General features: G+C 36.2%; 1 protein-coding gene across 2 annotated transcripts in view; it reads right to left on the reverse strand.

Moving 5' to 3' along the window:
* The window catches only part of PTPRD (protein tyrosine phosphatase receptor type D), a 1630925-nt gene that overhangs the window by 1114484 nt on the left and 503511 nt on the right, over positions 1-12930 (reverse strand). For both annotated transcript variants that reach the window (XM_070051957.1, XM_070051959.1), the window contains one exon: positions 11954-11987. The gene's annotated coding sequence lies outside the window, so the exon portion shown is untranslated. The remainder of the gene's footprint in view (positions 1-11953; positions 11988-12930) is intronic.

Below are 12930 nucleotides of genomic sequence, written 5' to 3' on the forward strand. Positions count from 1 at the left end.
AGGATATAGATTTTTTTTCTCCCTTTGATGAACAGCCTTCAGACATACTCCCAGTGACTAAGATAAATAGCAGAAAGTTAGATAAATGAAAGCAAAGCAAATTACCTGGCAATCACGAATAGCTCAAAATGCTTGCAGGGCCTAACTTTGCTTTACACCTAATTTGGGTCAACAATCACAGAAAATCCATCATTTCATATATGTTTTTCGAAAGCGTGTGAAATAAGGTGACTGGTGTTTTTAGTTAGCACATATTTCAGTTGCTGGACTTCCTGTGACTCTATAAGGTGGTTTATACATATGTGCCTGTGGATGTCCATACTTGACAAACCTCAGTACAAGTGAATAGAGGTAAGAATGATATTCCTAGTGGGTTGGGTGACAGAGCAAGTATTTATTAAGGCAGGCACCTTTCTTTGCATTTATATACACTAATCCATTCTATCTATACAATTTTGAAATGAATACTGGCTTTGATTTCCCCTTTCCATTTGAAGACACAACCCTGTTAAAGTGAAAAGACCAGGAATACAGAGACGATCAATAGTAGAAGTGCAATCTGAGCTTAACAGTGATCCTAATCCTGACTCCCTGAAAATACACTGCATCATAAAACAATTCTGATCACTGATCAGGGGCCTCCTTTGCACATGGCCCCATGATGTTCTGGAGACAGATGCTTTGAGGGATTTCAGAAGCCCATGTGGCCTACTTCACTTTATAAGAAAAGTCATCACAGGACACTTGACGTTTCAGCTAAAAACTGAAGCAAGTATTTGTCTATCCTGAGTTTAGAAGCAATCAGGTTATGCAGACCCTAGTTAGGCTTGGTAACAATGATAACTTCCAATGTATGCCTGCAATGCCAAGCAACTTCTAGATTTTCCTTAATCCTGTAAAAGTGATTGGTATGAAATCTGTGAGTCTCTGGCAGACATGGATATGAGGGCACCACTTGGGGATTAATCGTTTGAAGTGGCTAATCTGCTTGCAACTAAACCAAAGAGGTATGACAATGGAGCAAGGTCTCAGAAGCTTCCTGGCATATTAATACCTCAGCAAACAAAAACAATGAAGACTGAGGATATGTCTGGTAAATGAACAGCAGTTGCAGAAACCTTACAGGAAGCTTCAAGATAGCACTGGTAAGATTCTTAGAAATGATTCAGTTGTCTAAAAAAGCAATCATTCTGAGGTCTAATAAACACTTTGCAGTAATGATTATGATACAAATAGTGGGAGAGGAAGTGGAAAGAGTTGCAACAGAATGCATTTTAAATAAAAAAACATAGGAAAGTTAAGTATTGTCAATTTTCCAAAAAGTAAAATCACACAAAATCAATAAAATCACACAAATACTGTGATTGATTTTTGATGTTCATTTCATAATTGAGTCATTTGAATGAGAAATGAAACAAACAAAAAGGTGGGATATGGGTTATAAGTCTGTGCCATCATGGCCATTTGGTGATACTCTTTGGAATTTTACAAAACAATAGGGAACTGAAGAGTAGCATCAGTCTCCATTGCCCTAACACAGAAGCAGGGTTGGGAGAATGTCCAACCTGTGGTCCATTTAAGGTCCACAAAATCGTGTGATCTGGCCCTGCCAGTGCAATCCTAGGCACAATATGAAACTCAAGATATCTATGTCAAATTAATTAAGTTGATAATTTTGTGTCACCCATGAATGAATGATATAAATATCACTTTGCCCTTGTTGGACAAAGAGTCCCCTGGCCCTCTAGTGGGAGAAAGGATACAATCCTTCATGTAAAGTCCGGAGTACAAGTTTCAGGAATATGTGTTCCAACAGAAGTAAGCCAAGAAATAATACAAGTCATTATGATTGTGGCTTGTTCAAGCACAGAAACCCGAAGGAGTTTGATGTGAGTGCAGGTGCTGTGGATGATTCAGAATTTGTTTCTTGCTTTTTCCTGGCCAGCACTGCCAAAGACCTTTATTTACAAAGGTTTAATATGTTTGAATGAATTTAATTGGCCATTAATACACAATATTTCAGCTGTCTCTACTGCTTTCAGTGAGTGTTCATGGTGTCCAGGAAAGACCTAGAAAATTAAATGTTTTATCCTTTCTAGCAAAGGTGAATTATATCAATAACTCAAGTTGGTTTTTCAGATCTGTTCAGGGAATTGCTATTAAGCAAGTACAATCATACTTTAGGGCAAATATGTCTTATTTTGGTAAGCATATATTATTGTTTTCTCTGGATTTTAATGAATTGATCCTTTTTGCAATTAAAATAAAGTCTTCAGAGAAATTTAATGTTATCTCCCTTTACATCTGATGTTCAAGCTTTTTAACACAAATTTCTATTTCAACATTATTCTGAAGGGAAGAGTCACTATATGTAGTGTTCTTGGCTAAAATATATTTCCACCTCTATTTATTTTGATTTTCTGTAAATATCATATCTTCCTTCGAACTGATAGACATAAAATTTATTGCCCATTATTAACATCTTTGAAAGTACTAGAACATGCTATTATTGGTAATATATTTATTTATAAAATAGTAATTATTACACTAAGAAAATAGGAAAAATCTTAATTTTAAGCATCAATCAGGTACTAAAGAGAGTATAATAGTAAATGATGGCAAGACAATTAAATCACAGGCTTTATATAGGTGTATGAAGAAACATAATTTTATTTTTTAAAGATTTATTTATTTTAAAGGTAGACTGATGGAGAGGGAGAGATGGAGAGAGACACAGATCTTCCATCCACAGGTTCACTCAACAAATTAGCAGCTACAGCCACATCTGGGCTAGGCCAAATCCTAGACCCAGGAACTCCATCCAGATCTCCTACGTGGGTAGCAGAGGCCAAAGTACTTGGATCATCCTCCATTGCCTTCCTAAACATATTATCAGGGAGCTGGATCCAAAGGAGAATAGTTGGGACTGAAACTAGCACTCCCATATAGAATGCCAATGTCATAAGTAATGGCTACATCCCTTGTACCACAATGCTGGCTCCCAGAAACATAAAAAAATACATTCTACAGAAAAGTCTTAAGTATACCAGATAAAGAAACCATTGGAAAAAAGTAAAACTTTTTTATACCTGTGATTATAGGTCATAGTCTAAGGAAAGTAGGCAGCACGTGTATACTAGTCCATTTGTTTGTTCCTCCAAGATAAAATTTCTAAGATACTCAGAACAAATGAATTACAGTTTTCTGAGATAATAAGAGGATAAGAAAATATTGTTATTCTTCTGGAAAAAAATTCAAAGTTGGAACTTTAATCAGGATCATTAGGAAATGTTAATATTGAGTGTCACGATGTGAAAATGTATATAAATATACTCAAATTCATAACATGAGTTAATGGCTTTCTTTATGACTGGGAAAGTAGCACATTTTTTCTGACCCAGATTTCTCATTTATGAAATGGATATAATAATTCCACCTCCATTTCAAGGTTGTTATGAGGATTAAATTGGATAATATATGTAAAAATGCAAAATAGGGATAAGACATGGTTAAGCAGTATAATCATTAACTACTGCTTTTAGTGTAGTCCTCAAAATAGTATAAATACTTTCCAATAATTTATTAATTGCAATAACTTTCATGTCTACCATCTTTTGTTTTCTTACGTGAAATGAGACATAACAGCCACTGGCAAACAATTTACTGTATTTTTCACATAATATGCTGGTCAGAAAATCATTTGGGGCTGTAGTTAACATAAATTCTAGCAACTATGTGCTAAAACATTGGCTAATCAATCTAGATCATTCATATATCCATTTGTTTCCTTCATTTGATTGTTTATTCTTTTGTTGAATGTAGTTACTGACTCTTTACTCTGAACCTGCCAATAAGGATACATCTGGGAAAACTCCAGATAAAGTCATTATTTTCTAATAACTTCTATAGATTCTATTCAGGAGAACTGGACAAATAAATAGATTCAGAAAAGGTAGGTAACTATTCTGGAAGCAAAAGAAGATATCAGACATAGGGGAACAATCTGGTAAGATGACATTGAATCACAGACTTGAAGGTTGCTGGGGGAAGCCACTTGCTGCTGTGTGTTAAAGCACTATGGAAAGAGAAAGCAGGTACAATTGACCTCTGGGGCCGAGGACTGCTTAGAGATTCCTGGAAGATCCGTGGTACCAGAATCGGGGAAAGAGGTAAGAGATCAGGTCAGACAGAAGGACCGATTTTGAGCGACTTTAGAGGTCATTGTAAAGACTTAAATTTTTGTTGTGATGAAGAGTAAAGAATCATTGAAGGGTTTTGAGCAAGGATCATATTAGTTGGAATACAAATAGATTACAAATTTGCTGTTATTATCCTTATCAAGACAGACAACAAAACTTGTGGCTCCATGAAGCACCTGCCACTCTGCCAGTCAGTGGGAAATTATGTGCAACAGGTTTTTCAGGCTCTCTAATCACTTTTCTACTGAACTCAAAGTCTAAATTAGAAAGATAAATAAAGGGCCAGCACTGTGGCATAGTAGGTAAAGCCACCACTTACAGTGCCAGAATCGTTTATGGGTGTCAGGTTCAAGTCCTGGCTGCTCCACTTCCAACCCAGCTCTCTGCTGTGGCCTGGGAAAGCAGTAGAAGATGGTCCAAGCTCTTGGGCCCTTGCACCCACGTTGGAGACTTGGGAATAGCTCCTGTTCCTGACGCCCATCTCTGGCCATTGTGGCCATTTGGGGAGTGAACCGGCAGATGGAAGGTCTCTTTCTCTTTCTTTCTGTTTCTCTCTGCCTCTCTGTAACTCTTCCATTCAAATAAATAAATAAATCTTTTTTTTTTTTAAAGGATAAGAGTGGGAACAGCCAGAGAGGAGAAAGAGTGTCCATTCATAGATCTCATTTCAGTTTTTCATACAATAACAGCAGATTTCAAAGGAGTAACTAACACTGAATTAATGCTGTTTCAAAGGATGACAACAGCCACAGGTTTCCCAAAGTGTGAATTTTTTTAGTTTTTCTGAGTAGTTGCTGTGTGACCTTTAGGAGAGCCATGTATTCTGTGCCTCAGCTCCCTTGTCTTCACCATACCTAAGTTTATCTCACAGGCTCGTTGTGAGCAGATAAGTGCTTGGCACACAACAAATGTTAAGTGTTTATTATTATTAATGGCAACATTGGATTAATAATGAGTTAGTTTTGACTGCCACATGATATTTAACAAAACCTGATATTATTTAATATGCACCACTAAATTAAGGGGTACTTTAAGAAAAAAATAAGAGACTACAGGAATATTAAGTGAACTAATTGATTTTTAATTACACCTGAGAAATTTTAAAATCTTAATGAAAATTGGAAATACATGTAGGGTTTATGATCATGGATATTCTATATATTCTATCAATTTTCTGATTTCTCATTTGGAATAAAGCTCAAAATCGAAGAATATTCATCTTAAAATCACCAGTGTTTTCTAAAGAAGGACTTGTATAACTATTTTCAATATAAAAGGCTAAAACTAATTGATTTTTACATGGTATTAGTAATTTTAAATATTTAAATAGTAAATTTAAATATTTTAAATATTAAATTAGAAATGTAATATTTATATAACAAGAATGTGGTTAAAAATTAAAAATATGATTTTTTACTAACAGGTATAGCATGAGATCCATTAGGTAAGACTATTTCTTGCCATGAGCCTGACTACCTTAAATTAGAAATCACTAATTATGGATGCATGTACCAAAATATGACTGCTCTAGCAAATGATGAATTTACATATACAATGACTTTAATCAAAGGCTCCCATTTGATTGCACAATTACCTGTTTTGCATTTTGTATATGTGACTCAATATTTGTATATGAATTCAATTATTTTGTTGGTACAACTTAGAAATCCATATTTGATTTATTAGGGCATTAGTTCTCTGCCATTTATAGTAATATGGATTTAGTTTTTCTTGATTAGAAGAACTGAACTCCCAGGAAGAACATGAGAAATGGTTTTACGTCTAATCACAACAGACACGAATGCTTCCATACTCCTATTCTTTGCTAAAAAAAGGAAAAACATGCTTTTTAACACCCAATTTTGCTGTTTTTTTCCCTTTCTATTTGGAATTTATCACAAAATTTTAAGGAAGACTTTGGTTCACAGGGAGAACCCTTGAGTGGCAATCATATTGAGCCCACTCAATTTTCCACATTGTTAGTCTCTAAATGATGGGAGTCAGCTGTTGATCCCTACTACTCTTAAGCAATAGAGAAAATTTAGGGCTTGTAAAAACTACCAAATTTATAGTCCTGGAGACAGATGTTATCTGTGGAGTTTCTGGAAGAAAAATAGCCTGAAATGCAGCGAGGCAAAACTTTTATTACGGTCTCGCTGAACATTCAAGATTCTCTGTGGCCCTCAATGAGGACAGTGTAGTAGAGTAATCACAGTGTTAAAGCAAACAGCCTATTTACTGTGAGGTATTTGTTTCCAGTGAAGTCATTCTGACATTTCCACTGTGACATAAGCTTGCTTAAAATTCAAAGTTATTCACAGCTTCACCATTAGAGGGTTCTCTACATAACAGATAGGTCTTTGGTAATAGCAGGGGGCTTCTTCCTTCTGAATCTTTCAGACCAATGCCTTTTCTGCATGACTTTGGAGATCACCCTTAAGGATTTACCTGAGATACAATATGGGAATCTAAGCAGATCTCAAACCCCTGTTGTTTCCCTTGTTACTTACATACAAACATGTACTTGTCAAAACAGAATCCTACATTAGCGCAAGAGTTAGAAATTCAGTTTGTAAAAATTCACAATGTTGCCAACTTTGCCATGATACCAAGCTGAATTGATAAAAAGACACCAGGGAGATCCTTTCAAAATCTCTGAATTTCTGAACTTTGAATCTTATCTACCTCCATGTTGAATTTCCATAATGAATTTCATATAGGATACTTATTTGACCTACTATTATTGAAATAACCCAGGTTACATCTGTTTATGTCTTTTCAACAATATTTTGTATTTTGCTTTCTTCCAGTGTTCATTTTCAATCCCCTCAGAAAATGAGTATACCATAGTAGTTAAAATATACTATAGGGGTCAGTGTTATGGTGTAGTGGTAAAACTGCTACCCATTATGGAATCTCATATGGGCACTGGTTCAAGACCTGGCTGCTCCACTTTCAACTCAGCTCCCTGCTAATGTACCTGGGAAGGCAGCAGAAAATGGCCCAAGTGTTTGGGATCCTGAAACCCAGACTACAGATTAGGGTGGAGTTCCAGGTTCCTGGCTTCAGCCTGGCCCATCCCCGGCCATTGCAGCCATTTGGGAAGTGAACCAGCAGATAGAAGATCTCATTTCTCTTTCTCTCTCTCTCTTTCTCCTACATCCCTCTTTTTTTTTTCTCTCTCCCTTCTCTGTGACTCTACTGTTCAAGTGAATAAATAACTTTTCTAACAAATATATCCTATAATAATTGCAGTCAAACATATCAGCTGTAGAAGAGCAAACCATACCTCCAGGTATACTGGCTCTTGTTTGGTCTTTTTTACAACAACCTTGGGCTTGGCCTCATAACTTACCTTGACCAACCAGATTTTAGCAAGCATTATATAGGGAAGGAATTTCCAGTGGGGCCTGTTTTTCAGAATACTCCTTGGAAATCAGGTTCATGCTAGGTGGAAAGTCTAGGCTATTCTGCCACGTGGAAAGCATCTGGAGGATGAGTCGCCATTAAAGAAGAGAGGCCACATGGGGAAATGAAGCCTCCAGTTATGCTCCTACTTCAGTGTAGCCACAGGAGCGGGTCCAGCCAAAACGTGGTGGAACAGAATAGCTACCCAGTCTACCCACGCAATCATGGGGAATAACAAGAAGTTATTTAAAGCCAATGAGATTAAGAGTGTTTGTAAAAACAGTGAGAGAATTCTTGCATTTTGGATCACTATCCAGTTTAGCACTGTGAGTTGGGTGAAGAGTTTAAGGCTTACTATCCTCAGATGCTCCAGTTCTACAGAATTGGAAATGATTGTACTAACCCACAAAATTGTGGAATAGATTGAAGAAAATAATAAAGAGTATAATTCAATAGTGATTTAGATGCTTTATGAATAAGTACATTTACTTATACTCTATATTAATATCACATTAAAAATTGATATGAAAAAATACGCTAAATAAAAAATAATTACAATCAATGCTTCTCAACGACTACCACCATTATAACAAATATCACCACTATTAGCACTAATGCCAACACTAACACCCCTAATATTCCACCAATACATTCCTGATAGTGTTTCACAATTCTCTTAGCATCTACAGAGATTCAAAGTAGGGGGAGATTTAAAGAAGAAGGTGACATATTCTATAACTTTGGATTAAAGGTATTTATGGACCTTTATTTTGTTTGATTTTTAAGTAAATGAGTTCTTTTGTAGACCACTGATGGTGTGGTTCCATTCTTTTGACCTTAGTATTCAATCTTTTTGAAGATTTTTTCCTGGTATTATTAATTGTGATTGAAGCAAAAGAAAACTGAAACACAGATTGTGTATGATTGTGTCTTGAGTGTAAAAAAAAAATACAGTTTGAAACTTGGACCTCATGTATTACAAGTAAAAATGAGAAACATTATAAAGGGGAATAATCCATGCATGCTGAAATAAGGCTAGGAAAGGTGGTGGTGTGTGGTCTTAATACACTGGCTTCAGGAGCAGGGTTGTGGTATAACGGGTAAAACTACCACCTGTGATGCCAGCATTCTATATCAGTGCCGGTTCCTATCTCAGCTGCTCAACTTCCTATCCAGGTCCCTGCTAATGGGAAAAGCATCAGAAGATGGCCCAAATGTTTGGGCCCCTGCCCCCCACACAGGAGACTCAGATGAAGCTCCTAGCCCCTGGCCTCCGCCTGGCCCAGTGCGAGCCATTGCAGCCATCTGGGGAGCCAGCAGATCGAAGATCTCTCTCACTCATACTCTCGCACTTTCATTCTGTCTCTCCTTCTCTCTCGGTAACTCTTTCAAATAAATAAATCTTTTTAAAAATTTGGCTTCAAAGATTTGATCTTGGTTAAAATCATCTTGGATGGTCATTCAATTTAAAATCCCTGATCACTATACCCCCAACTTTACATCTGTATTTGTAACAATTGTGCAAATATATGTTTGTACCGTTTGATTTGCAATGCACTGAAATCAAGTGGACTTTATTAATGCAAGTTCAGGTATCTCATGATTTAATTTTTTGATGCTTGGAGTTTTCCAAGGACACATGGATCTACTCATGTGAGGAGTTGCGTATATTTTAAAAAGATGTATTTATGTATTTATTTATTTAGAGTGACAGAGATAAAAAGGAATAGATAGAGATACAGAAGATACATAGAAATATAGACGTTCTATCTAATAGTTCCCCAAATTGTTGTAACAGGCAGGATTGATCTAGTCAGAAGCCAAGAGCCTGAAACTCTATCCAGGTCTCCCACATTGCTGGCGGGCACACAAGCATTTGGAACATTTTCTGCTATTTTCCCAGGTGCATTAGCAGGAAGATGCACTGGAAGCAGAACACCCAAGACTGGGATGCCAGAGAATTAACCTGCCAGCCACAAGGCCAGCCACAGGAGTTGCATGTTCTAGCCAGAGTATGCATTTGTATGTGTCATCTCTTCTTTCTACCTTTCCGTTCCCATTCTCCACTTCCAGCATACAGGCAATACTGACATGCTCTGAACATATGAGTAGGTTCTTGGTGCTTACAAATGTGGCCCACAGACTATCAGTAACATCAGCATCACTTGAGAGCTGCTGAAAATGCATATTCTTAGGAACATTTACCATGGGTTCAACAGGGAGCTGGAGCATCAACGCTTGGATAGCAGGCTTCCTCTTGAGGGACTTTGAGTTAATTTGGTCTTGATGGTGCTCAGCAGTTACTTTTTATCTCAAATTTACAGATGATTCAAATAAACACTCCAGCTTAAGGAGCACTGATCCAGAATAAAAGTTTTAGTACAAAAGTTCAGATTGATTTTGCAAATTGTACTTCCATGGCCTTCTCCAAGGCTTCTACAATCCTCTGGGTTTAAGGAAGTTTCTGATTTATTTACACCAGTGACTTAGGCCTGTTGACCATTAAAATGGTAACTCACCCTCACTTGCATAATCATTCTGTTTTTGAACATCTGTGGGATCTGAACAAGCTGAGGACTACATTAGGTGTCACTCATAATTTTGATGGACTGTGATACAAAACCAAAACCATCATACTATATTTGCAAGACTAAAATCAACAACTTTCTGCTTTTTTTTGCAGACATAAATTTAGTACACTGTATATTCACAGGCTTAATTCACCATTAGCCATAATATTCATCAAGTGAAAATTAGGAAGACCATAGTTCCACAGGAGTATCAACAAGGGCTAAAAATGACAATCATATGATAAAATGTCCATTTCATTCCTATACTTTTTTTGCAATCTACTTTCAAACTCAGGAATGATGATAATGTCTTCTTGTTTTATGGCCGTGGCTACCAAATACCCACACCATGTTGTTGTTTTTTGTAATATGACTACTATAAGGTGATGGTATGATTGCCTTTGAATAGATTATAGTATTTGAAGAATACCATTAAAAAATAAAATTTTACATTTTTATCACTTGACAATTACCTGACTCAAAGTCATTGATTATTCTTAATCCTGTACAGTTTACCACAGATTAATAAGATGAGAGGGAATACAGAGGGAGTTAGTAAAGGCCAGCTTCTTGTGACTAGATGAAAACTGGGCACTTCTGTTGTCATCCTATGATTGATCTTTACACAGTGAAATAAAAGCACTAAAACAAATGCAAATCAAGTGCTTCAAAATTAGGGTCATGATTGAAGGAGCAATAGGGAGAGGATTTGCAGTGTGACTCCTGGGCTTTGGCATCATCCAGAAGTACATAGAGATGCATTTTCTTGGACCCTGCTTCAGATTCACTGAATTAGAACCTGCACTTTGACATGATAGACCAGCCAACACATAGGCATATTAAACTTTGAGAAGCAATCACCAATACAACATAAAGTAAGACTCTCCAAAGATTTTTCCTCTCCAACATTTGTTTCTCCCTAAATCACACCACGTAACATCCGTCACTAATTGCCATATTATTTCTTATTCAAAACCTATGTAAACTTTTGTTAAACTTCCAAACTTCCTTCCTGTCTGCCACCACTCTGGTCATCTTCTGTTTTACCAAAAAGTCTTTTCCAAAGTACAGGGTAGGGGCAATATGAAAGTGCTCTTTCATAATCTTTCCCTTATTGCAACTGTATGTGGAGGAAAACTGGTAACCACTCAAGGAAGTAAAATGGGTAACAATCTGATGATATAAACTCTTATCTTTTTATAAAGTACGGCAATGTAAAAAGAATTATTGAAAATATCAATTTGGCAGTCCAGGAAATGCATACATATATGTTGGGTTTAATCTCTTAGGGCAGACATAACAAGGTAGCAACTTATCTTAGTATTCAAAGAATACACATAGAAAAGTAAGGACACTATGTTTAGTCATGCAAATTCTTTTTCTTCCTGCCCTTCTTTTTAAATTATGAGAGAAAACAAAAAAAGTAAGCACTTGTATCAGTAAGTGTTGGGCATATCACTATAAATATAAACACTGGAAGATATTTCTTATAACACTGAAACAAGATATTACTTCTCTGAGAGATTGTTAAAGTTTGAATATGTGAAACATCTGTGGAAAAGGCACCCCTCCACTGACAAAATCAAATTGAAAACTAAAATCTTAGTTTTAATTGAAAAAGAAAAGAATGAGTATTTTAAAATGTCTAATAAATTGCCTGAGGAAAACTCATTCAACAAAATTAATTAACCAAAGGTTTTAGAGGCAAAATAAATCATTTTGAATCTCAGAAAGAAAAACATTTCATGCATATTTGAGAAGAAAAACCAAACTCACCACAGTTGCTCAGCTAATGCAGGGGCACCATCATCTGAAATAACAGAAATATATTTTTATTATAATAAAAATCACCAAAAGCTTTTAAAATATCTTCAAATACTTAACAAATATATCCATAGAAGTAAAATAAATCAGCAATGAAGATACTGTGTATATCAATCACTTAGCTTTCTGTTGAAAGTGTTTCTTCACCATGATTTTAGGGCCAAAATAGATAAGAAGTTCTTTTTTATTCAAGCCTTCCTAACGTGGTATATTTTGTATTGATATTTTCTTCTGACAGCAGGTTTAAAAGGTAGAAAGAAATAGATTCATCAACTTAATACAATCTTGTTTCCGATACAAACACAATCTTGAAATACTGTAACACACAGCCCTGATAGTGCCACACACATCACCTTCCTGAGCTCAGAAATTCTCTTTAGTCTATACAGAAAAGATGCTGAACTATTTGGTATACTGTTCAGGTTCCTTGCTTAGCTGCTCCTATTCTAACTTTCTAAGATTCTCTTCTGTAATTTTTTAATGCACACTCATTCTACCCTTCAAGTTTATTTACCACTATTTTCTGATGTTTCCCTAAATGAAAATTTTATAAAATATTTATTTCTTCATTTTTCTTTTTTTTTTTGAAAGGAAGTGAGAGGGGGAGAGAGAGAGGAGAGAAAGGGAGGGAGGGAGGGAGGGAGAGGGAGAGAGAGAGAGAGAGAGGGAGAGAGAGAAAGAGTGATTGATTTTCTGTTCTCTGGACATTTGTCCAACATCCGCATGCAGCAAAGTAGGATCTATGCCAGACTAAATCCAGGAGCCAGAAACTCCATCCAGGTCTCCCACATGGGTGGCAAGCACTAAAATCTTTGGGATACCATCTGCTGCCCCCCAAATGCATTAGCAGGAAACTAGATTAGAAGCAGAGGAAGTACTTGATCTTAGGAATTCTGATACAGGATGTAGGTATTCCAAGTAGTAGGTTA

The sequence above is a fragment of the Oryctolagus cuniculus genome, chromosome 1, assembly GCF_964237555.1.
Source record: "Oryctolagus cuniculus chromosome 1, mOryCun1.1, whole genome shotgun sequence".
NCBI lineage: Eukaryota > Metazoa > Chordata > Mammalia > Lagomorpha > Leporidae > Oryctolagus > Oryctolagus cuniculus.